The 24,673-nt window shown below is 43.8% G+C and overlaps 1 non-coding gene across 1 annotated transcript; it reads left to right on the top strand.

Annotated features, from left to right (window-relative positions):
* Positions 1-5,991: 5,991 nt before the first annotated feature.
* On the top strand, positions 5,992-6,124 carry LOC127681923 (small nucleolar RNA SNORA17). The gene has a single exon (XR_007977262.1). It is a non-coding gene; the product is annotated as a small nucleolar RNA SNORA17 (small nucleolar RNA).
* Positions 6,125-24,673: the final 18,549 nt, after the last annotated feature.

Genomic DNA, 24,673 nt, shown 5'->3' with positions numbered 1-24,673 from the left:
TTTGTACTCAGCGTGGTGTTGCGGGAGGAGCCTTGACTCGGGGATTCCCCAGGTCTTCCTGGAATCTTCTGTGTAACTATGGACAAGGCTTTTAAGCTTTTTAAAACTTTCTTTCATCATCTATAAAATGTGTCTAATCACACTCAGCCAATGTGATCTTTAATAAGACTAAGGACGTGACAGTGCTAGGCCAGAGCCTGACCCATGGGAGTCTTTGACCGAATGCTTGACCTAGTGACTCCCGGGTGAGGATGCCGCCTCAGGGTGGGTGGAGAGGATTCCTCCTGGCAGTAATCAAGATCTGCCACTAGGAGGAGCTCGAGCTCCATGATTAATTGTTTTCACGGCCATTTCCCAGGCCTGGCTGCGGGATTCAACCCCTGTAATACTTAATTTGTTACTTAAGAGTCAGTGCCTGGCCTGACCTGCCCGGCATTTTTTTTCTCTTGCCTAGTTCCTTTTGGAGCACCTAAGTCTTATTAGTTGGACACCTAAAGCTTGCCTTCATATCTGTACACATGGCATACATTTGACTGACAGCCAATGTGCGTCTTGGTGAGAAGGCTTCTGTCCTTAGCTATGGGAAAAGTGAAACAGGCCCGGGCTCATTAGCGATCAAGGAAGACATTTGCGTTCCCAAGTGTGCTGGAATACTTCTTTGCTGTCTCAGAAGGCACATTCTTGGTTCTTATCTTTGTTTTCTTTCCCCTGCTGTTCCTGATATGTTCCGTGAGCTCTAGTGACAGAGACCCAGTTCACGGGGTGACTATGAGAACCATAAGGGAAGCGCCCACTTTGCCCTGAGATGACAAGACTGTGGTGCCAGGATCTTGGGTTTCAATGTTTCATCAGGAAAAACAAGATAGCCAGGCTGGGCATTTGCTAACAGCGTTCTAGCGCTGACATCCCCCCACTCACCCACAGAGGGCCACACCCACAAGTCCAGTTCTCTGGCTCTCATGAGTTGCACAAATTCCAGTTGTGAAGAGGTGCTTTGGAGGACGTGTCACTGTGATTTATGAGAGTGTGGCAATGTAGCCCTGGAAGCCACATAGAGGCTTTCTCAGAGCTTCTAAGCCTTGGAACAAACGGTTCTGCTGGGCAAGGCAGTAGCACATCAAACACCCTGGCAGGCCTTGACTTTGGGGGTCTGTGGGTCTCCTGTGCAGTCGGTGTGCTGCGCATTTACTTTATTTGCTAGGAGAGGTGAGGGCACACTGTATAAAGGTGACAGTTAGGAACATAATCATGGAAGCCAGCGGTCCGGCTGCTATTGATAAGCACACAGGCTTCTGACATCTGACAGGCACTTGGTATTGACTTCAGTGAGAGGAGGGCTAAGGGACAAGAGAGAGCTGGAGACACAAATGTCAAGTCCAGAACAATGCAATTTAGAAATGGACGAGGCGTGTGGGGGAAGGATTGGGGTGCACCCACCGGGAACCTGCCTTTAAACACTGCCTGTCTTTGGGGAGGATCGTGACTGGGTGAATGCTTGAAAACACAGGTAACACACAGCGCAGGTGAATTACTCTGGCGGACACCTTCATGGTGCCATCTCAGCTGACAGCACCTTCAGTAGCATGGTGACCCTGGCTTTTGGTTTCGTTTATAAGTCCTTCCCCCACTTATGTCCTAGAAGATGCCATACCCCAGTGTGAACCTTGCAGGCTGGGGCTGCCAACCTTGTAGGCAGGGCACGGATGACCCAGCCACAGGTTTGACACAGCAGGGTTTCAGGGGCTTAGAGTTGCAGTTGGCATACAGTAGGAGCTCAATAGTTGCTTCCTGGCACACTGCGGCATGTCGAAGTATAACTGGAATCCTGGAGCTTATGTGCTCGGAACCACAAACAACCGGGAGTGGGGACAGGATGAGCTGTGCCTGTGTCTGGGAAGACAGGAACTTAACACCCCCAAAACTTTGTCAGTTCTTCCCTCCAGCCAGCAGGCTCTGTAGTGTGTGTGTGTGTGTGTGTGTGTGTGTGGTGAGAGGGAACTAAGGCAGTCACCCTGAGCTTAGTTCTTATCCTGTGGGTCATGTGGTCAGCCATGGCGGTGACACTTGTGATGTCTTTGCTTCTCTCACCTCCATCTCTCACTCTTCCTTCTTCTCAGGACACCTGGACTAAGACACTTCCTCCTCTTCCTCCTCCTCCTCTTCCTCCTCCTCCTCTTCCTCCTCCTCCTCCTCCTCCTCCTCCTCCTCCTCCTCTTCTGATTGATTTATTTATTTACAGGGAGTCAGATCCCATTACAGATGGTTGTAAGCCACCACGTGGCTGCTGGGAGTTGAACTCAGGACCTCCAAAAGAGTCATCAGTGCTCTTAGCCACTGAGCCATCTCTCCAGCCCCGCTAAGACACTTCTTAAACACGAGTCTTGTCAGTGTTTGCTGGTCTCACCCTTGTTCTTCTCCAGGGCTACCTGGGCTGGCGAGCTCTCTCAGAACAAGAAAGCCATCAGCAGTGTGTATGCAGTAAGCCATCTGTGACAAGGGCCAAGTGTCCGTTTTCTTAACCCCTCCCGTGAATGGATGGCCAGTGTGGGTGTTCATAGCCCAGAAATTTCAAAGGATTCTTATGAAAATAACACACAAATTCACTTAGGCTCAATTTTGTTTTTGGAAGCCCATGGACAATTTTATTAGAGTCTCAGAGAAAAACAACAACAGGGCAGGCATGCTTTAAGTCTCAGCAGCTGCTGCGAGAGAGGCAAGGGGGAGGAAGGGAGAAAGGCATGCTTTTGAGTTAGGCATGATGGTAGCAGAATGGTAGTAGGACAAGCATCTGTATAGGGACAGACCAGGGTGCTTCGGAAGAAGGGAGGCCCCAAATGTTAGAGAGAACACATGCGGGCTTTGGCCTGTATCGTAAAGAAAGAGAAGAGGAAAAAGAAAAAGCAAAAGGGAAAATTTATGCTTTTCTGAGTTAGGACCCAGACCAGCAGACAGACTCGTAGTTCTGTAAGCCACCGATAGGCTCAGCTCTTAATGGGGGTGGGGTGTGTGGGGCAAGGCTTACCCTGTGTCCCTTCTGCCGTGTGATGCACAGCTGTACAAATCTGTCCATGAGTATAAAACAAGGCCTGAGTTGGCAGAGATGGAACAGCCCTGGTAACAAAGCAGCGTCCTGGGCAAGACAATGTCCTCAGTGTCCAGCCAGCGTTGACCCCACGTTTAAGCAAAACAACCAACATAAGATGCAGTCATGGCAGCGTTGAGTTTTCTCTTTAGCGATCATGGGCACTGAACCCAGTGCTTTGCAAATGCTAACCATTTGTTCTACCCCTGAGCTCTGCTGCCAGCCCCATGACTGTATGTTAGTAACCACTTGTCTCTCTCAGAGGTAATGATCTGCCACGTCCAACACTGCCTGGTCTTGAAACACAAATGGGTCGGCTGGGGAATGGAGGAAGGACAGACACACAGACACTGACTGTGAACCTTAGTGGAACTGTGCCAATAATATAACTACAGTCTGGGACCTCGGCACTTTTATTATGCTCAGCCCAGGGGCGGGGCCAGCTGGACTATAGGACATCTCTGTAGGTGGGCTGTCCCGGGCTCTAAAGGAGGAAGCTGCAGTACCAGCTTCTGCACGCGGCCAACATTTGCACTCCGACCAGAGGCAGGCCTTGCCATCCTTCTGAGCCATGAGGCATGTGAACTCCGGACAGGGAGGTGGGCACATGCGGGCTCCTGCTCGCTAGCGAAGGTTTCCTTTCTGATTCGGCCGTGGTCTTTTCACGCGACCGCCTCCTTTGCGCTGCAGTTTGATCTTCTGAGGTTCTGTCAGTTGGCACCATACTTTTCCGAGTGACTACAAGAGCCCTTTCAGAGAATCCTTGTCTGTGCCTGCATTTTGAAGCATTTCCCCTACACTGGCCTCCTTTCCAGAGTACTTCGGGCCTCACATTAGCGCTTTGATCCATCTGGAGCCGACTTTGTCCAGGTGAGAGGTTATGATCTAGTTCACTTTTCTACGGACTGACATTCGTCTTTTTTATTTTTTAAATTCTCTCATATATTATATCCTGACTGTAATTTCCCTTCCCTTCCCTCCCTGCATCCACTTTCCTCCACCCTGGTGTACCCCAACTCTACCTCCCCTCAGAAAAGAGCAGGCCCCCCAAGGACATCAACCACACATGACATAACAAACTACAGTAAGACCAGGCACACACATCATCACATCAAGGCTCGACAAGTCACCCAGTAGGAGGAGAAGGGTCCTGCAAGCAGGCAAAAGCATCAGAGACGGCCCCTGCTCCCACCGTTAGGAGTCCTACAAGAACACCACGCTACTCAGCCATAACATATACACAGGGGACCTCGGTCAGTCCCCAGGTCTCTGTGAGTCCTCATGAGTTCCAGTCAGTTGACTCTGTGGGTTGTGTTCTTATGGTGATTCCTGAGCCCTCTGGTTCCTCTGATCCATCCCTCCTCCTCTTCCTCCTCCTCTTCCTCCTCCTTTCCCTTCTTCTCCTTTCCCTCCTCCTCCTCTTCCTCCTCCTTTCCCTCCTCCTCCTCTTCCTCCATCTCCTCCTCTTCCTCTTCCTCCTCCTTTCCCTCTTCCTCCTCTTTCTCTTCCTCCTCCTGCTCCTCCTCCTCCTCTTGCTCTTGTTCCTCCTCCCTCTGAGCTTTGCCTAATAGGCTGTGGAACTCTGTATCTGCTCCCATCAGTTTCTGGATGAAGCCTCTTTGATCTCTCTGATGAAGACTGTGCTGGGCTCGAGTCTCAGAACTCTCTGCACAGAGGCCAACCAGTAGGTGAAAGGTTTTGTGGCTGGACTGGTGAACCATTTCCAACACTTGAGGCCTAGGCTGGTTACAGAAGATGGCTGGCTCAGGCTCTCTGTGCCCCATTCCCAGGCGTCTTTGCTAGGGTTTCTCTTGTAGATTCCATGGACTTCCCATTGCGCTACATTTCCACCTCACAAACGAAACTTTCTCCAGCATTTTCTCCTTCTCTCCAATCTGATCTCTCCTGTTCCTAATCCCACCCACCCCCAGTCCACCCACGAAACCTATCCCCTCCCTTCCCCAGGGAAGCTCTTTCATCCTCCCCTAAGCCCTCATGGGTTTGTGGACGGCAGCGTGACTGTCTCTTGCTTTACAGCTAACATTCACTTATGAGTACACATCATAGTTGTCTTTCTGGGTCTGGGTTACCTCACTTTAGATGGTTTTTTTTTCTTAGTTCCATCCATTTACCTGCAAATTTGATGATGCTATTTTTTTAAAACAAGAAGAACAATACCTTATTGTATACATGTTCCACATTTTCTTTGTTCAGCTTTGGCTGAGGCACATCTAGGTTGTCTTCAGTTCCTGGATACTATGAGTAAAGCTGCTATGAACAAAGTTGAACAAGGGCAGACATTTAATTTTTACGAGCATCATTTGTTAAAGAGGCTGTCTTTTTTCCAATGTATTATTTTCACATCTTTACCAAAATAAATAAATAAATAAATAAATAAATAAATAAAATAAAATAAAATAAAATAAAATAAAATTAGGTGGCTCTGTCCCTGTGGGTTCAGAATGCATTTTCTGTTCTATCCACTGATCGGTGTGTCACTTTCTGTGCTAATTCCATGATGTTTTGATTACTATTGTTCTGCAATATAACCTGAGATCGGGTGTAGTTATTACCTCTGCGTCCGTCTGTATGCTCAGTATTTCTCTGGCTATCTGGGCTCTTCTGTGTTCCCCTATTATCTTTTGAAGGATTTTATTTTTTATTTTGCTTTATGTGTGATTTGCAGTATACCATATGCATGCAGTGTTGGTGGAGGCCACAAGAGGGGTCAGATTCCTGGAACTGGAGTTACAGGTGGCTGTGAACCAGCGTGCGGGTGCTGGGAACCAAACTGGGTCCTTGGGAAGAGCATCAAAGGCTCTTTATAAACGGTTGGAGCCATCTCTCCAGCCCTTCTACATTAATTTTAAGTTTTTTTCCCTTTCCTGTGCCTGAAAAGAATAACATCGGGTGCCTCTAGAGGCGTTGTTAGGTGTGACTGCTGTGTCACATGTGTGTCAGTAGGTGGCAGAGAGGAGAGAGGCTATGTCTACATTTAGTGTTCTGACCTGTGAACATCTGAATGATTAATAGCCTAATATTCCCTGATAAAAGGGGGCCTGAGATGGCCACCAGTATGGAGTCAGAGGGCTTGGCTAAGGAGCTAGCCTGAGATGACCACCAGTATGGAGTCAGAGGGCTTGGCTAAGGAGCTAGCCTGAGATGACCACCAGTATGGAGTCAGAGGGCTCGGATAAGGAGCTAGCCTGAGATGACCACCAGTCTCATGCCAAGCAGACCCAGGCAGGCTCCCAGGATGGGCAGCAAGCTGGAACCTTGGGTGTGAGCGAGCCTGAGACAGATGACCCTTGCAAGGGGCCCCTTCTGTGGTCTGGGCCAGGTGAGGAGTGAACCCAAGATGATCCCCAGACTGGCGCCATGGGGCTCATACAGGGAGTTAGCCTGAGATGCTCACTAGTCCAGTGCTACGCAGACCTGGTAGGGGGAAGGAGTCAGACCATGCTTGAGATGACCCCTACCTGGCAAACTAACAGGGCATAACACTCCTGAGACCACTCCTGAGATGACCCTAGACACCCACAGATCCCCGATGCTGCCATTAAGGAGCAAGTGTTGGGTAAATGGAAGAGAACGAGAAGCAGAAGGGTGTGGGCACAATGACGAGAGAGGCAGAACTGAAGACTTGAGGGTTGTGAGGAACAGCCTGATATGAGTCGTGGGTGATGACCTATGCTACCAGTGGGGACCACATCCGGGTCTGTGGCCCTGCCGTGCCGGGTCTGTTACCATCAAAGGCCAGGCAGAAATTCCGAGTCTGGGTTGTAGGGTAGGGACATTTTGATGCCTGAGGGCCATGCAGAACTGTCTCCACCCCTCTCCTAGGTATTATGGGAAAGCTGGCCCTGGGCGCTTGAGAGCAGGAGAGCTGACCACACCCCTCACCAGCTGCAGCACTTGGGAGAGCAGGTCCTGCACCTCACCTGGGCAGGACAGTAGAGCTAGCCTGATGCTGGGGTTGCAGGTGAGCCGTCCCTGAGGGTGTGAGGACAGGAGAGGCGTCCCTATCTCTTTTTTGCTGGGTGGTGGCATGGATGAGAGAGAGTTGCCTTCCTCCCCTTCCTCACCCTATGGCAGGTGGGAAAGCTGGCCTTAGAGGGTCCTGAGAGTGGGAGAACTAGCCATGTTCCTCACCCGCTGCAACACTTTGGTGAGAGAGCCATGGACTTTACCTGAGCAGCAGCCCAGAGCTGGCTCTAGTTGCAGGGTTTGCTGATGAGCAGACTCCGAGGGTGTGAGACTCAGGGAATAAGCTGACCAGCTCAGATACCTCTCGGGCCCAGATCCAGGGTGTTGAGTTGGCGCACCCCAACATCTACCCCATCGATGAACTGCTGGAGCACATGAAGGGGCTGGTCCTAAAGATTCAAAACTATAGGCTCCCCATGACACAGGGCAGCTAGAGGGTATTGGAGAGGAGTCCCAGTGAGGCTCCAGTATTGAGAGTAGCAGAAACTGGCTCGAACCAGACCGATGAGTCACTGCAATGAACATTTGCAAGCAAAGATGTGTGGACAAAGGGTATACTGTGGGATGCCCTGTGACACACTACAGCTTCCACAGTGAGATTTTTTCTCTCTCTGTTGTAGTGGAGTCGCAAGGGTGGAGGGTGGGTATCAGGAGAGATGAGTGGGATTGTGTGGTGCATGATATGAAAATTTCAAAGAACCAATAAAAATGTTAAAAAAATAACATTGGAATTTTGATGAAGATTGAATGAAGTTTGTAGATTACTTATGGTGTAGCTGTTTCCACAACATTATATTTTCCAATCTGTGAACACGAAGTTCTTTTGATTTTTCAGTCTTTTGAAGTTTCTTGCTTAAATGTTTCAACGTTTTCTTTGTAAAGATCGCCTGTTTTCCTGGCTAAGCTTATTCCAAGGTATGAGTGGGATTGTTTCTCTGATTTATTTATCAGCATATTTGTTATTGGTATATAGCAAGAGCACTGATTTTTGTTTTTTTTGTTTTTTTGTTTTTGTATTCTGCCACTTTGCCAAAAGTAATAATTAGATTTAAGAGTTTGTTGATGTAATCCTCAGGGTCTCTTTTATATAGGATCATATCATTTTCAAATAAGGACATTCTGATGTCTTCGATTTCTTTTTGTCTCTATTTTCTTTTCTTCTCCTATTGCTCTAGCTGTAGTTTCAAGCACTATTTTTAATAATAGTAGACACCTTTGTCTTGGTTGTGATTTTAGTTTTGGCCAATTTCATACATGATAGCTATAGGTTCATTGTATATAACTCTAATCATGCTGAGATATGTACCTTCTACTAGTCTTTTTAGAAGACCTTTCCCCAAGTATTTATATCTCCTTAGTGAATTCCTCTTTTGCATCTTGTATTGACTTCTTTATTTTATTCAGATATTTCTGTTCCTTTCAATGTGTTGAAGAGTGTATCTGTACACTCTTTGAACATATTTAGAATCATCCTTTTGATTTTTATTTTGGTCTGAGATTTCATTTAATTCCTTCTCATTGCAGGGTATTACTGTGGAGGCTAGTAATGACTTATTCTTTTAGTGGAAGTGCTTCCAATATTCAAGAAAGACTAGTTTGAAGTAGAGATAATTTGTTACTTCTCTCTGTTGGACTGGGAAATCTAGCTAGATAGTTAGACTCATCACCTAGCACTTCGGGCCTTAGGCTCAGTTCCTTAGTGTTGCCCTAGAAATAGAAAGTAGAATACTGTTCATGGAAACAATCACTATAGCATGATGCTAATGAATATGATAACCACTATGATAATTCAGTAAACATCAGTTAAATAGCAACCATCTCTTTGACTCCAATCATTTTAAGAAGTAACTTGTCCTGGAACGATGGCATGGTGGGTAAAGACATTTGCTGCCAAGCCTGCTGCCAGCTTGGTGGAGAGACCTGACTTGTATAAGCAGTCCCATGGTTTTCAGATCTGCGCCCTGGCACAGATAAGTTATTGAGGGTATGAGTGGGATAGAAACAAAACAAAACAAAACAGAGTAAGATAGTGATTGTTTTTGTGATTTAAAAAATGGAGGAGGGGAAAGTTAATAGAAGTGGGAATAACAGGGGAGAGCATGGGCAGGACATGGCAGCTCTGGCCGATGGTAGACGGAAACCAGAAGGGGGGGAATGAAATCAAATGGCCTAAGACAACCCCACGAGATCATCTTGAAGGAACTAGGTAGATAGAAATAGGATTAGAAATGGAAAAAGGAAAATCTCATGAAAGTCATTAGTTTATAACTTCTCTATTGGTCAAAATTTTGTGCTGTGAGAGGAAATAACTTTCTGTTCTGGTCTGTTGGTAATTGTGAAGTTTCCAAGTTGCCGTATATTACCCGAAGTGCTTTCTTTCTTTATGGTGGAAAAGAAGCAGCCTGAAAATTTGAACTCTGTTATCTCTCATTCGTGTGACTTCTAAGCTAGCTAATTCAGTTCTCTTGAGCCTTAGAATCCCACTTTGCAGAGTAAGGGGAGTAATGCAAAAAACACAGAATGGGAGGTGCTTGACTTTCTTGACACAATGGGAGCATCTGATGGAGACTGAGATATATGTACGTTGAGATACGTGGATAGACACATGATTGATAGACAGAAACAACCACGGACAGACAGAGACTAGTGAGCAGAGACTCTGACGAATGGATAGAGAATGATGGATGGAAGGAGAGGGGTGGGTGGAGAGTGTGAAGGATAGGAAGGGGCTGTGATGGTGATTAGGGCCACGGTGAATAAACAGAGCCTGTAATGTGTAGATGGATATTGTGATAGGATTGTGATTGTGATGGATGGAACAACAGATAGATGCAGACCGTGGTGGAAAGAGATTGTGATGGGAATTGTGATTGTGGGACCTAGAAGGAGGCTGTGATGGACAAATGTTGCCTATGATGGATGGATTCACCATGGAGCCTGTGAGGGATGGATGGAACCTTATAAACAGACGGATATAGATTGCTATGGACGGAGAGCATGATAAATAGAGGCTGAGATGGATGAAGACTTTGATGGGGTGAGGACTGTGATAGACAATTGGTGACTGTGATAGATGAATGCTTTGATGGTAGGATGGAGGATGTGAAAGATGAAGGAAGACTGATGAGGATGGGGACTGTGGTAGATGGAAGTAGTAGTGGGTAGGACTTTGATGGGGATTAAAGCCATCCTATATAGATGAGGTTATAGTAGATGTGAGGCTGATAGGACCTTTCTGGGATATGAAGCTAGACAAGTGTCAAATTGACTTTGAACAGAACTGTGGTCCCTCTGTGGCAGACATTGTAGGGGGTCTCTCAGTTCTTGTATTTTTGTATAATGACTCTTCAATCAAGAGATACAAACAGCTTACACACACACACATACACACACACACACACACACACACACACACACACACACACATTTAACAAAGCAGCAGTTAAGTTAGTGAAACTGAGCAGAACACTTCAAAGAGACTCTGGAGTAGGCTTCCCTGAGCGGAGAGGAGTAGCACCCTAGCAGAACCTAGTGGGTTCTGTATGACAAATTTTTGTTTGTTTTGTTGAGACAGGGTTTCTCCATGTAGCCTTGGCTGGACTGGAGCTCATTATATAGACTATCCTGGCTTTTGACTCACAGAAATACACATGCTCTTGTCTCCCAGGTGCCTAAAATCTATACGATTTTATCACTTTTATGAATATTTAAGAAGTTAGTAGCATATTCATGGGATAAGATTTTTTTTTTTGTATCAAATCATAGTGGATTGATTTCCCTTTTAGGGAATTTCCTCCCATGATCTCTACAAAAGTGGAGGAGAGCCAAAATAGCAATGCAGGTGATCTTTGGATGACATCATCTCTTTTGAGACCAAGGATCCTTTGTTAGTATACATGTGTAGGCAAATGCCCAGGTGGCCTAGTTTCTGGTATAGCGGAAACAGTGTAACTGCAGCTTCAAGGATATCTAACCACAAAGGGGCACCTGACCTTCAGGCAACATAGCTACATGATGCAACTGCAATCTTTCTCAATGACATCACAGCTAACTCCCTGTCTGGACTAGAGATATGAATGTAGAGGGCACTTTGATAATATATTTATTTAACAACAACAACAACAACAACAACAAAAAGCAGTAAGTTTACTCTTGGGGAGGTGTCTATGAGCTTTCTAACTACAGATGCTTAGCCAGATTTACAGTATCAGACATGAGTCTTCTCCTGTGGAATAGGCTTTAAATACAATTAGAAAGCAATTTGTTGTCCCCATGACATTCATGCCATGATCACACCAATGGGCATATTTGTCATGCTAGTTGTTAATATAGCTCACAGGATTCACCCTGGGTAAGACTATTGATGGTTTTTCTCCCTGAGCAGCCTGCATAGAACCTTTTGGTATTCTGAAAGTTTGTCAGCAGAGAGGAATCTTCTAGGTCATTGATTTCTCCTTGTCCAATGACCAAAGTATGTAGTGTCTTTAGCAACAGGGTCTTACATCAAGTTCTTGGCAACCAAGAGCAATGGAGATCATCCAATTCAGGCCCCCATATTTACCTTCCTCAGTGTTTCTTACTTTACAATTTTAATCCTAACATTCCTCTTTATCATAACATTTACTTTTACCATAACACATCTGCAGGGATTTTGACTCTTGAGGGAGGAGTTGTGGGCTGTAAGACCTCTATCAGGCAGAACTGGGCATCTGATATTTCTTTGGAATGATAGTGGGAAGGAAGGCAAATTATGATGCATATAACCACTTCAGACCTCCTTGTTAAGTAGGACTTCCAGGAGTGAAATCACTCAATACAGCATAGATACCAAGTAAAGTTTGAAGAAATGGTCCCTTACTACCTGTTACTCATTGTAATCCTCACAGTCTACATTTATCTAGCACTTCTTGGGAAGCAGGCCTTGCATCTACTGCTTTAAGAGACAATCATGTTAAACCTCTGAGCCCTTCCTACAACATGGGTGCCAATATAATCACCCTAAAAGTGTTATGCTGGCTTAACCTGGCTTAACTGAGGGATCTGGCTTCCCACAGTCTAGCTGCTTCCCCGGGCATTGGCACTTCCTTCTGCTGGTGTTGGGTCTAGAGCTCACAGTCACCAGTTCTTTGATCCTCAGGTCCAGGATCTGTATTTTCATTTCTTAGAGCCCTTTATGCTTCTTTCTTTGTTGGATCCTGCTTATCCCCTAGGCTCAGCCACAGACCCTCATTTTAAAAGTCTCTCTTGACCTTTATTCTCCTGTAGGCCCCCTCATCCTCTGGGTGTCTCATATTTGCCATGCTTATCCCCCCCAGTACCTTTTAAGATCCATCCCAGTGAGCCATCTTCTCTCCAGCACTGATCCTGCCAGGGAAGAACTGCTCTGCAGGGAATGATTTGACTCCTGGGTTTAGAGGTGAGGGAGCCATCTTCTCTCCAGCCATTGAGTAGGCTGGTACAGCCAGGAGTACAGGGAACATAGGAGTGGCAGAGCAGCTAGGACAGGTTCAGTCTGGGTTCCACCTGTACTCAGGAGCTGGGCAGTACCACAGCACTCTGTGCCAGGGGAGAACTGGTCAACCAGGGGTGCTGAGACAGACTTGTAGGCCCACAGGAGGGACAAGTGCCAGCCAGAGACAGCAGGACCAACTAACATTAGAGATAACCAGATGGCAGAAGACAAATATAGGAACATTAACAACAGAAATGAAGGCAACATAGCACCATCTGAACCCAATTCTCCTACAACAGCAAGTCCCAGATACCCCAACACACTGGAAAAGCAAGATTTGGATTTAAAATCACAGCTCATGATGATGATAGAGGGCTTCAAGAAGGACATAAATAACTCCCTTAAAGAAATACAGAAGTACACAGGTAAATAGGAGCCCTTAAAGAATTACAGGTAAGTACAACCAAACAGGTGAGGGAATTGAACAAAACCATCCAGGATATAAAAATGGAGGTAGAAACAATAAAGAAATCACAAAGGGAAACAACTCTGGACATAGAAAACCTAGGAAAGAAGTCAGGAGCCATGAATGCAAGCATCAACCACAGAATACAAGAAGAGATAGATGAGAGAATCTCAGATGCAAAAGATACCATAGAAAGCATTAAACAACAGTCAAAAAATGCAAAATGCGAAAAGCTCCTGACCCAAAACATCTAGGAAATCTAGGACAAAATGAGAAGAGCAAACCTAAGAATTATAGGTATAGAAGAGAGTGAAGATTTCCAACGTAAAGGGCCAGTAAATGTCTTCAATAAAAGTATAGAAGAAAACTAAGAAAGAGATTCCATGAACATGTAAGAAGCCTACAGAACTCCAAGTATATTGGACTAGAAAAGAAATTCACATCACATAATAATTAAAACACCGTATGCACTAAACAAAGAAAGAATATTAAAGCAGTAAGGGAAAAAGGTCAAGTAACATATAAAGGTAGACCTATTAGAATTACACTAGACTTCTCACCAGAGACTATAAAAGCCAGAAGAACCTGGGCAGATGTCATACAGACCCTAAGGGAACACAAATGCCAACCCAGATTATTATACCCAGCAAAACTCTCAATTACCATAGATGGAGAAACCAAGGTATTCCATGACAAAAACAAATTTACACAATATCTTTCCACAAATCCAGCTCTCCAAAGGATAATGAATGGAAAACACCAACAAAAGGAAGGAAGCTACACACTAGAAAAAGCAAGAAATTAATCTTTTTTTTTTTTTTTTTTTTTTTTTTGGTTTTTCCGAGACAGGGTTTTTCTGTATAGCCTGTCCTGGAACTCACTCTGTAGACCAGGCTGGCCTCGAACTCAGAAATCCACCTGCCTCTGCCTCCCAAGTGCTGGGATTAAAGGCGTGCACCACCACAGAGAACCATATTAACATAACTCCACATCTAAAATAACAAAAATAACAGGAAGCAACAATCACTTCTCCTTAATATCTCTTAATATCAATGGACTCCATTCCCCAATAAAAGACATAGACTAACAGACTGGATATATAAGCAGGACCCAGCATTTTGCTGCATACAGGAAACCCACCTCAGGCACAAAGATAGACACTACCTTAGAGTAAAAGGCTGAAAAACAATTTTCCAAGCAAATGTTCCCAAAGAAACAAGCTGGTGTAACCATCCTAATATTGAATAAAATTGACTTTCAACATAATAAAAAATGATAAGGAAGGACATTTCGTACTCATCAAAGGAAAAATCTACCAAGGTGAACTCTCAATTCTGAACATATATTCTCCAAATACAAGGGCACCCACATTCATAAAAGAAACTTTATTAAAGCTCAAAATGCGCATTGCACCCCACACAATAATAGTGGGAGACTTAAACACCCCACACTCTTCAATGGACAGATCAGGGAAACACAAACTAAACAGAGAAACAGTGAAACTAACAGAGGTTTTGAGTCAAATGGATTTAACATATCTATAGAACAATATACCGTCTTCTCAGCACCTCACGGTACTTTTTCCAAAATTGACCATATAATCAGTCACAAAGCAGACCTCAGCAGATATAAGAAGCTTGAAATAATTCCATGCACACTATCACATCACCATGGACTAAGGCTGGTCATCAATAACAACAAAAACAACAGAAAGCCCACATACACATGGAAACTGAACAACATTCTACTCAATGATAACTTGGTCAAGGAAGAAATAAAGAAAGAAATTAAAGACTTTTTAGAATTTAATGAAGACACAACATACCCAAACTTTTGGAACCCAATGAAAGCAGTGGTAAGAGGAAAACTCATAGCTCTGAGTGCCTCCAAAAAGAAACTGGAAACAGCATACACTAACAGCTTAACTGCACAGCTGAAGGCTCTAGGACAAAAAGAAGCAAATACACCCAAGAGGAGTAGATGGCAGGAAATAATCAAACTCATGCCTGGAATCAACCCAGTAGAAACAAAAAGAACTATGCAAAGAATCAACCAAACCAGAAGCTGGTTCTTTGAAAAAAAAAAAAACCAACAAGGTAGGCAAACCCTTAGCCAAACTAACCAGAGGGCACAGAGACAGTATCTAAATCAGCAAAATTAGAAATGAAAAGGGAGACATAACAACAGATACTGAAGAAATCAAAAAAAATCATCCGATCCTACTACAAAAGCCTATATCAGCAAAACTGGAAGATCTGGATGAGATGGACAATTTTCTAGACAGATGCCAGGTACCAAATCAGGATCAGATAAATGATCTAAGTGACCCCATAACCTCTAAAGAAATAGAAGCAATCATTAATAGTCTCCCAACCAAAGAAAGCCCAGGACCAGATGGGTTCAATGGAGAAAGAAGACTTAACACCAATACTCTTCAAACTATTCCACAAAATAGAAACAGAAGGAACACTACTCGTTTTATGAAGCCACAATTACTCTAATACCTAAACCACACAAAGACCCAACAAAGAAAGAGAACTTTAGACTAATTTGCCTTATGAATATCAATGCAAAAATACACAATAAAATTCTTGCTAACTGAATCCAAGAACATATCAAAATGATCATCCACCATGATCAAGTAGGCTTCATCCCAAGGATGCAGGCATGGTTCAATATATGGAAATCCATCAATATGATCCACTATATAAACAAACTCAAAGAAAAAACCCCCACATCATTTCATTAGATGCTGAGAAAGCATTTGACAAAATCCAACACCTTTTCATGATAAAAGTCTTGGAAAGATCAGGAATTCAAGGCCCATACCTAAACATAGTAAATGGAATATACAGCAAACCAATAGCCAACATCAAACAAAATGGGGAGAAACTTGAAGCAATCCCACTAAAATCAGGGACTAGACAAGGCTGTCCACACTCTCCCTACCTGTTCAATATAGTACTCTAATTCCTAGCCAGAGCAATTAGACCACAAAAGGAGGTCAAAGAGATTCAGATTGGAAAGGAAGAAGTCAAAGTATCCCATTTGCAGATGATATGATAGTATACTTAAGTGACCCAAAAAATTCTACCAGAGAACTCCTAAACCTGATAAACAACTTCAGCAAAGTGCCTGGGTATAAAATTAAATCAAACAAATCAGTAGCCTTCCTATACTCAAAGGATAAAGAGGTTGCAAAAGAAATTAGGGAAATGACACACTTCACAATAGACACAAATAACATAAAATACCTTGGTGTGACTTTAACCATGTAAGTGAAAGATCTGTATGACAAGAACTTCAAGTCTCCAAAGAAAGAAATTGAAGAAGATCTCAGAAGATGGAAAGATCTTCCATGCTTATGGATTGGCAGGGTTAATATAGTAAAAATGGCCATCTTGCCTAAAGCAATCTACAGATTCAATACAATTCCCCATCCAAATTCCAAATCAATTCTTTATAGAGTTAGAAAGAGCAATTTCCAAATTTATTTGGAATAACAAAAAAACCAGGATAGTGAAAACTATTCTCAACAATAAAAAAACTTCTGGCAGATCACCATCCCTGACCTCAAGTTCTACTACAGAGCAATAGTGATAAAAACTGTATGGTATTGGTACAATGACGGGCAGGAAGATCAATGGAATAGAACTGAAGACCCAGAAATGAACCCATATACCTATGGTCACTTGATCTTTGACAAAGGAGCTAAAACCATCCAGTGGAAAAAGACAGCCTTTTCAACAAATGGTGCTCTGTCAATTGGTAGTCAACATGTAGAAAGATGCAAATTGACCCATTCTTATCTCCCTGTACAAAGCTCAAGTCCAAGTGGAGAAAGGACCTCCACACAAAACCAGATACACTGAATCTAATAGAAGAGAAAGTAGGGAAGAACCTGGAGCACATGGGCACAGGGCAAAATTTCCTGAATAGAACACTAATAGCTTATGCTCTAGGATCAAGAATTGACAAATGGGACCTCATAAAATTGCAAAGCTTCGGTAAGGCAAAGGACACTGTCAATAGGATAAAACAGCAACCAACAGTTTAGGAAAAGATTTTTACTAATCCTACATCCGATAGAAGGCTAATATCCAATATACACAAAGAACTCAAGAGGTTAGACTCCAGAGAACCAAATAACCCTATTAAAAATGGGGTACAGAGATAAACAAAGAATTCTCAAGTGAGGGATACCGGATGGCTGAGAAACACCTAAGGAAATGTTCAACATCCTTAATCACAGGGAAATGAAAATCAAAACAACCCTGAGATTCCACCTCACACCAGTCAGAATGGCCAAGATCAAAAACTCAGGGGACAGCAAATACTGGAGAGGATGTGGAGAAAGAGGAACATTCCTCCATTGCTGGTAGGATTGAAAGCTGGTAAAATCACTCTGGAAATCAGTTTGGCAGTTTCTCAGAAAATTGGACATAGCATTACCTAAAGACCTAGATACTCCAGGCATATACCCAGAAGATGCTCCAACATGTAATAAAGGCACATGCTCCACTGTGTTCATAGCAGCCTTATTTATAACAGCCAGAAGCTGGAAAGAACCCAGATGTCCCTCAACAGAGGAATGAATACAGAAAATGTGGTACATTTGCACAATGGAGTACTACTCAGCTATTAAAAACAAAGAATTAATGAAATTCTTATGCAAATAGATGGAGCTAGACAATATCTTGAGTGAGGCAACCCAATCACAAAAGAACACACATGGTATGCACTTGCTAATAAGTGGATATTAGCCCAAAAGCTTGGAATACCCAAGATACAACTCACAGACCACATGAAGCTCAAGAAGAAGGAAGACCAAAGTGCGGACACTTTGATCCTTCTTGGAAGATGGATCAAAATACCCATGGCTCACAGCCAACCAATGAATGAACATAGGGTCCCCAATGGAGCAGCTAGAGAAAAGACTCAAGGAGCTGAAGAGCTTTGCAGCCCTGCAGGAGGAACGATAATATGTACCAACCAGTAGCCCCATAGCTCCAGCTACATATGTAGCAAAAGATAACCATTTTAGACATCAATGAGAGGAGAGACCATTGGTGCTGTGAAGGCTCGATTCCCCAGAATAGGGTAATACAAGTCAGGAATTTGGGGAGGGGATTAGCAGGGGGAGGCAGGATGGGATAGGGGATTTTCGGAGGGGTAACTGGGAAAGGGGATACCATTTGAAATGTAAATAAAGCAAATATCTAGTAATACAAATAAAAGATCCATCCTGATGTTTTTATCTATTTTTCTGTTTGTCTCTCACCCTGGCACCACTATTGGGCCATAGGCTCCATGCAGTGAGGGGAAAGAGGACCAATTTAATGGCCTGTCCTCAAGTCCTTTGTCAATCGCCTAGTCAGTTTTTGCTGAAATGGGTGAGAAAGACAGAAGAATGAATGAATTGTAACTGTAGATGCTGTTGTCATCAAGTTGCTGGAGTCACTCAAAGATTATTTCTTTACCCATCAATACCAGTTCCATGGCTAGAGTAGGGTTTTACTGCTGTGAAGAGACACCATGACCAAGGCATCTCTTACAATGACAACATTTAATTAGGGCTGGTGTACAGGTTCAGAGCTTCAGTCCATTATCATCACGGTGGGAGCATGGCAGTGTCTAGACAGGCATGGTACAGGCAGAACTGAGAGTTCTACCTCTCCATCTGAAGGCTGCTAGGAGAAGACTGGTCTCTAGGCAGTTAGGACAAGGGTCTTAGAGCCCACACCCACAGTGACACACCAACAAGGCCACACCTAATAGTGCTACTCCTTAGGCCAAGCACATACAAACCATCACAGCTAGGCACTATGCTATGCAACTTTTATCCCAGCACTAGGGAGGCAGAGGCATGCAGAGCTTTGTGAGTTCAAGGACAACTTGGTTTGCATAATGAGTTCCAGGGCAGCCAGGGCTGCCCTATCTCAAAAACAAAAACAAAACAAAACCCAATTCAATCTCACAGATACATGACGACCAATCAAACAACCACAGGGATGTACTTTATGGCTGGGCATAGTGGTCTATGCTATAACACCAGCATCCATAGGCCAAAACTAGAGTTCAAAGATAGCCTGGGTTATATGTGAGACTGTCTCAAAATAGATATTTCTTTGTGATGAACGCTATTTGCCATGCATGTGAGAGACTTTGATAAATTTCCAGGTCTGCAGATTCCTACTTGCTCAAATCTTTGCTTTGACGATGCATCCCTTGGTAGTGCAGGAAAATCTTCAGGCCACCTGAATCATGGGGTCTAGTGACTCAATGCCAAAGAAGGCCATTATGCCCCAAACATAACAAATCATTCCTGTTCTCTATGGAAGTACCCGATGCTCTGTCTCATGGCTGCAGGTTTCTTGGTAGATTCAAAAGTCTTCAGAGGAGGGGTGATTCCTAACTTGGAATACAGACACCTGGTTTCAGATCCCTCTTTGTCAAATGACAGGCTCTGGCTGAGTCTCATTTTCAGCACATGTGATATCAGGGCTGGATGTAGAGATCCTCTAATAAGGAAAAGTAAACTACCAAACCTGGTGCAGGATCTGTGTTTATGAATGAAGTTTTACCGAGGCACAGCCGTGTTAATTCACTTTCACAGTGTCCTTTCTGTGTTTGTTGACATGCTACAGTGAGCTGTCTCACAGGCCATGGGGACTCTATTTACTATCTGGAATTGTACAGAAAAAAATACAGTCCCCCTTTTGTTTTGTTTTTGTTAGTCAAGGTCTTTCAATGTAGCCCAGGCTAGCTTCAAACTCTTCTATGGTTGAGACTATAGCTGTGTGCCCCACTGCCGGCTAGTCTTCTTTTTGTATGTAGTGAATTAATTCCAGAAAGAGAAAGGAGCTTTAAAACATCGTATAAAAAATTAAAAAGCAAAAAGACAAAATGGTAAAACCTTAGGAAAGAGAAGATGAAGGTTGAGAAACGTTCTTCAACAGTCCAGATGCTCGCCTGAGCTCTTCTGCTGGTGTAGGACCTTTGACTCTCTGAGAGAGGCCCGCATATGACAAGGGCTGTCACAGTTAAATGGCTGCAAGGATGTGAATCCCTTGGAGAGTCCATACTGGAGGAGGATTTGCACCGAAAACCCCATAAAGCCATCAAGATGATCACCCAAGATACCCACAGCATCCACAGCAGCCATGGTACCCACAGCATCCACAGCATCCAACTGTGCTTCAGTTTTGAAGTAATCTGCCAGAAATCATGACTCATATGTACTTCACCATTTTGGAAGCTGTGCTCATTTGGTGATATAAACTTCTATCACGTATCTTTGCATATTGGCAAAATGTGTCATTCAACAAATGGATGGTACAAACAACGTTTTAGAGGAGGGCCTTTTAAAGGATGCATATTTTAGGCATGACTAAGTTAGAAGTGTATATCTGAAACTCATCAATGTCTGCTTATAAGTACGTGTCCAAGGTCCCCTTGATTATGAAAATGCCCTAACACTGTCTTTATTTTCTTTTTAATTACATGTATGTATATATGTATTACATGCATGTATGTAAGTCATGGCTCACATGTGAAGATTAGGGAATAACTTGGGGCTTTTAAAAAAAGATTTATTTATTTTATTATAAGTACACTGTAGTTGTCTGCAGGCACACCAGAAGAGGCCATCTCATTGTGTGAGCCACCATGTGGTTGCTGAGACTTGAACTCAGGACCTCTGGAAGAACAGTCAGAGCTCTTAACAGCTGAGTCATCTCAACAGCTCAACGTGTGGCTATTGGTCTCTTCTTTTACCACAAAGGTCCCTGAGAATAAACTCAGGTCGTCTGGCTCCGTGGCCAGTACATTTACCACTTGAGCCATCTCTCTAGCTTGATATTCTTTCTATTGGGATATATTAAAAATGTTTTAAACTTTTAAAATTAAAACATAACGCTCTCCCTCTTCTCTTTCCTTCATTCAATCCTTCATAAGTACAATTCATGGACTTTATTTCTGTGTGTGTGTGTAAAACTTCCTTAGTTGATATAATGTATGATTTCAGGGCTGACCACTTGGTATAGACAACCAGGATTTTTTTTTTTTTTGTGGGGTGGGGAGGGAGGCTCTTCCTATGGAACACTATTTCCGCTTTCAGAATTCCTTAGTTGTCTGTTCTTTTTTTTTTTTTTCAAATTTTTTTTTATTCGATATAATTTATTTACATTTCAAATGATTTCCCCTTTTCTAGCCCCCCCACTCCCGGAAAGTCCCGCAAACCCCCTTCTCTTCCCCTGTCCTCCCACCCACCCCTTCCCAGTTCCCCGTTCTGGTTTTGCTGAGTACTGTTTCACTGAGTCTTTCCAGAACCAGGGGCCACTCCTCCTTTCTTCTTGTACCTCATTTGATGTGTGGATTATGTTTTGGGTATTCCAGTTTTCTAGGTTAATATCCACTTATTAGTGAGTGCATACCATGATTCACCTTTTTTTTTTTTTTTTTTTTTTTTTTTTTGTCTTTTTTTTTTATTTGATATAATTTATTTACATTTCAAATGATTTCCCCTTTTCTAGCCCCCCCCCACTCCCCGAAAGTCCCGTAAGCCCCCTTCTCTTCCCCTGTCCTCCCTCCCACCCCTTCCCAGTTCCCCGTTCTGGTTTTGCCAAATACTGTTTCACTGAGTCTTTCCAGAACCAGGGACCACTCCTGCTTTCTTCTTGTATCTCATTTGATGTGTGGATTATGTTTTGGGTATTCCAGTTTTCTAGGTTAATATCCACTTATTAGTGAGTGCATACCATGATTCACCTTTTGAGTCTGGGTTCCCTCACTTAGTATGATGTTCTCTAGCTCCATCCATTTGCCTAAGAATTTCATGAATTCATTGTTTCTAATGGCTGAATAGTACTCCATTGTGTAGATATACCACATTTTTTGCATCCACTCTTCTGTTGAGGGATACCTGGGTTCTTTCCAGCATCTGGCAATTACAAATAGGGCTGCTATGAACATAGTAGAACATGTATCCTTATTACATGGTGGGGAGTCTTCTGGGTATATGCCCAGGAGTGGTATAGCAGGATCTTCTGGAAGTAAGGTACCCAGTTTTCGGAGGAACCGCCAGACTGATTTCCAGAGAGTTGAGGCCCCATGAGATTCTTTGCTTCCCTGTTGGCACGTCTATTAGTAACATTCTTATTCAGGTCTTGTTTAGGCAGCCATATTGATGAGACTCCATGGGTGTACCTTTTGACTTTTTTTTTTTTAAGATTTATTTATTTAATATATGTAGGTACACTGTATCTGTCTTCAGACACACCAGAAGAGGGGATCAGATCTCATTACAGACAGTTGTGAGCCACCATGTAGTTGCTGGGATTTGAACTCAGAACCTTCAGAAGAGCAGTCAGTGCTCTTAACCTCTGAGCCACCTCTCCAGCCCCCTTCTGACATTTCTAAGAGACAAATTATCACAGCAAACTTCCTGGTCCTCTGGATCTTACCATCTTTTTACCTGATCTTCTGCTCTGCTCTTTTAGCCTTAGGGACACAAGTTGTGCTGTAGATGTATCAGGTAGGGCTGGGCACCACGTGATCACTTGTTCTGTGCATTCTGACGGCTTGTGGTTTTCAGTAATGGTAATAGTCTCTGTTTTTTACAAGCAGACATTTCTCCAATGAGGGGTAAGACCTGTATTTATCTGTGGGTATAAGAATATTGTGTCACGTAGGTCCTTGTTTAAGTTCACAGGAACCACATCTTGGTAGACTGATTAACCGGTTGTTTCTCTCTCTATCTGGTGTCATTTAAAGCTGGTCCTCAGAGAGGAGGCTTTCAGTTCACAACCAGCTTGCATCTTCTGGGTCCTGTTTCCAAAGTACCCGGTGTATTCAGCAGACTTACTCGCTTCTGCGATATAACCAAGGGCAACAGCAATAGACTAGATTTGGAGAGTGTCTTGGACAACCTTGGCCAACAATCCAAGGGGGGCTTCTCATGCCTGGTATTAAGGTTTTTGTTGCTGGTCTATGGCTCCTGAGGGAGCATTGCCAGCCCAGTCTATTTGGCTATTGAAGGCCATTACCCTCAGCATAGTCTGTCTCTCAGAATTTTTTTCATTTGCCGATGTCATTCTTCTGCTGTTGTAGGACCCCTGTAGAATATCAATGAAGAAGAAAAATCTTACCAGTTTTGGAACAGTCCTGATGGTAAAGTCAGGACACTGATATTTAGGGGTACAATGAGAAGTTATTCTCTGCTAGCTTCTGTCTCCTTGTTTCTGATTAGTCAAGGTTCTGGATGACATATTCTGGATGGTTCTTATCATCTTTCTATGGTGTACACTTCCTTTCACAGGAAGGGAGGGAGGGGAAGGAAAAGAAGAGGGGAGGGGAAAGGAGAACGGGGCGGGGGGGGGGATGGGTGAGAGGAGCAGGAGAGAGATGGAGAGAGGTATTCCAGGCACCTAGGCCTGCAGGCTGCACTTTCCACACTCTTGGACATAATGAAAAGCATCCCTGAGTTCTCATTGTATTTAATTTATGGCTGGCTTCTGCTCTAGCCAGGGACAGCAGTTTCCATTCATGCTAATTCTGCAGAGTTTCCCTTAAAATCACTTTCAAGGAAAAAAAAAGTGAGGAAATGAGGCAACTTTTACCAAAAAATATTGTGCAAGAAGTACAAAGGGCATGTGGGTAAAAGTCACAGTGTGGTGGCCATGGGCGGTAGGGAAGACGTGTCCATGTGGCTAAGACTGAAGAAACCAGTTCAGTTCACTGGCCTTATTTTATGGGGGCGGGGGCTTATTTCATTGCCAGGACTGAAGCCAATATCCAGACAGCACTTGCAGCTGCACAGCTCTGGTGTCGGGATCAAGGTTAGAACTCTCAGCTCGCACGTTCTATCTGCCACATGATCTAACTTGGCAATTGGGTCCTTCCTACCAATGGGTCCTTTCTACCAATATATCTTGCCTCAAGCTAGTCACCGTGGCCTGAAGGAACTTTCTGGAGTGCCTTCAGGCCTGCTTTCTGTTGTGGTTCTGACTTTACTGTAGCTCCAGGCTTCCCCCCACCCCACCCCCCTTCCGCCCCTAGCATCACAAGGCCATAAAACACCAACTCTGAGGAGAACAAAATTCTTCCTAGGAGAGGGGTCTCCTCAGCAGCATCCCAGGAGACTTTCCCATCTTCCCTCAGTGGGAAATTCAGCACTTTATAATGCTGACTGCACGGATCATGGCAGTGACTGAAATCGGGAGCCAGATGAAATGCTTTGCGAGTGTTTGGTTCATGCCCCCAAGCCTGTTTTGGGTAGAGGAGGCTTGAACATGTAAAGAGTGTCCCATGTGGCAGGTGCTATTGCTTCCCTGTCATCTCCAGCTGGGAGACCAGGCAAAGGACAAGGGACTGCCTTTTATTTTTGAATTCCTTCTTCCCTTCCTTTCTTTGTTTCTTTGTTTCCCTCTCTCTCCCTCCCTCCCTTCCTTCCTCTGTTCCTCCCTCCTTCCTTCTCTTTCTCCCTTTCTTTCTTTCTTTCTTTCTTTCTTTCTTTCTTTCTTTCTTTCTTTCTTTCTTTCTTTCTTTCTTTCTTTCTTTCTTTCTCTCTCTCTCTCTCTCTCTCTCTCTCTCTCTCTCTCTCTCTCTTTCTTTCTTTCTTTCTTTCTTTCTTTCTTTCTTTCTTTCTTTCTGCAGTGCCAGGAATGAAATCCAGGGCCTAGGTAAG

The sequence above is a fragment of the Apodemus sylvaticus genome, chromosome 3, assembly GCF_947179515.1.
Source record: "Apodemus sylvaticus chromosome 3, mApoSyl1.1, whole genome shotgun sequence".
In the NCBI taxonomy this organism is placed as follows: Eukaryota; Metazoa; Chordata; class Mammalia; order Rodentia; family Muridae; genus Apodemus; species Apodemus sylvaticus.
This window is presented reverse-complemented; position numbering and strand designations above follow the sequence as displayed.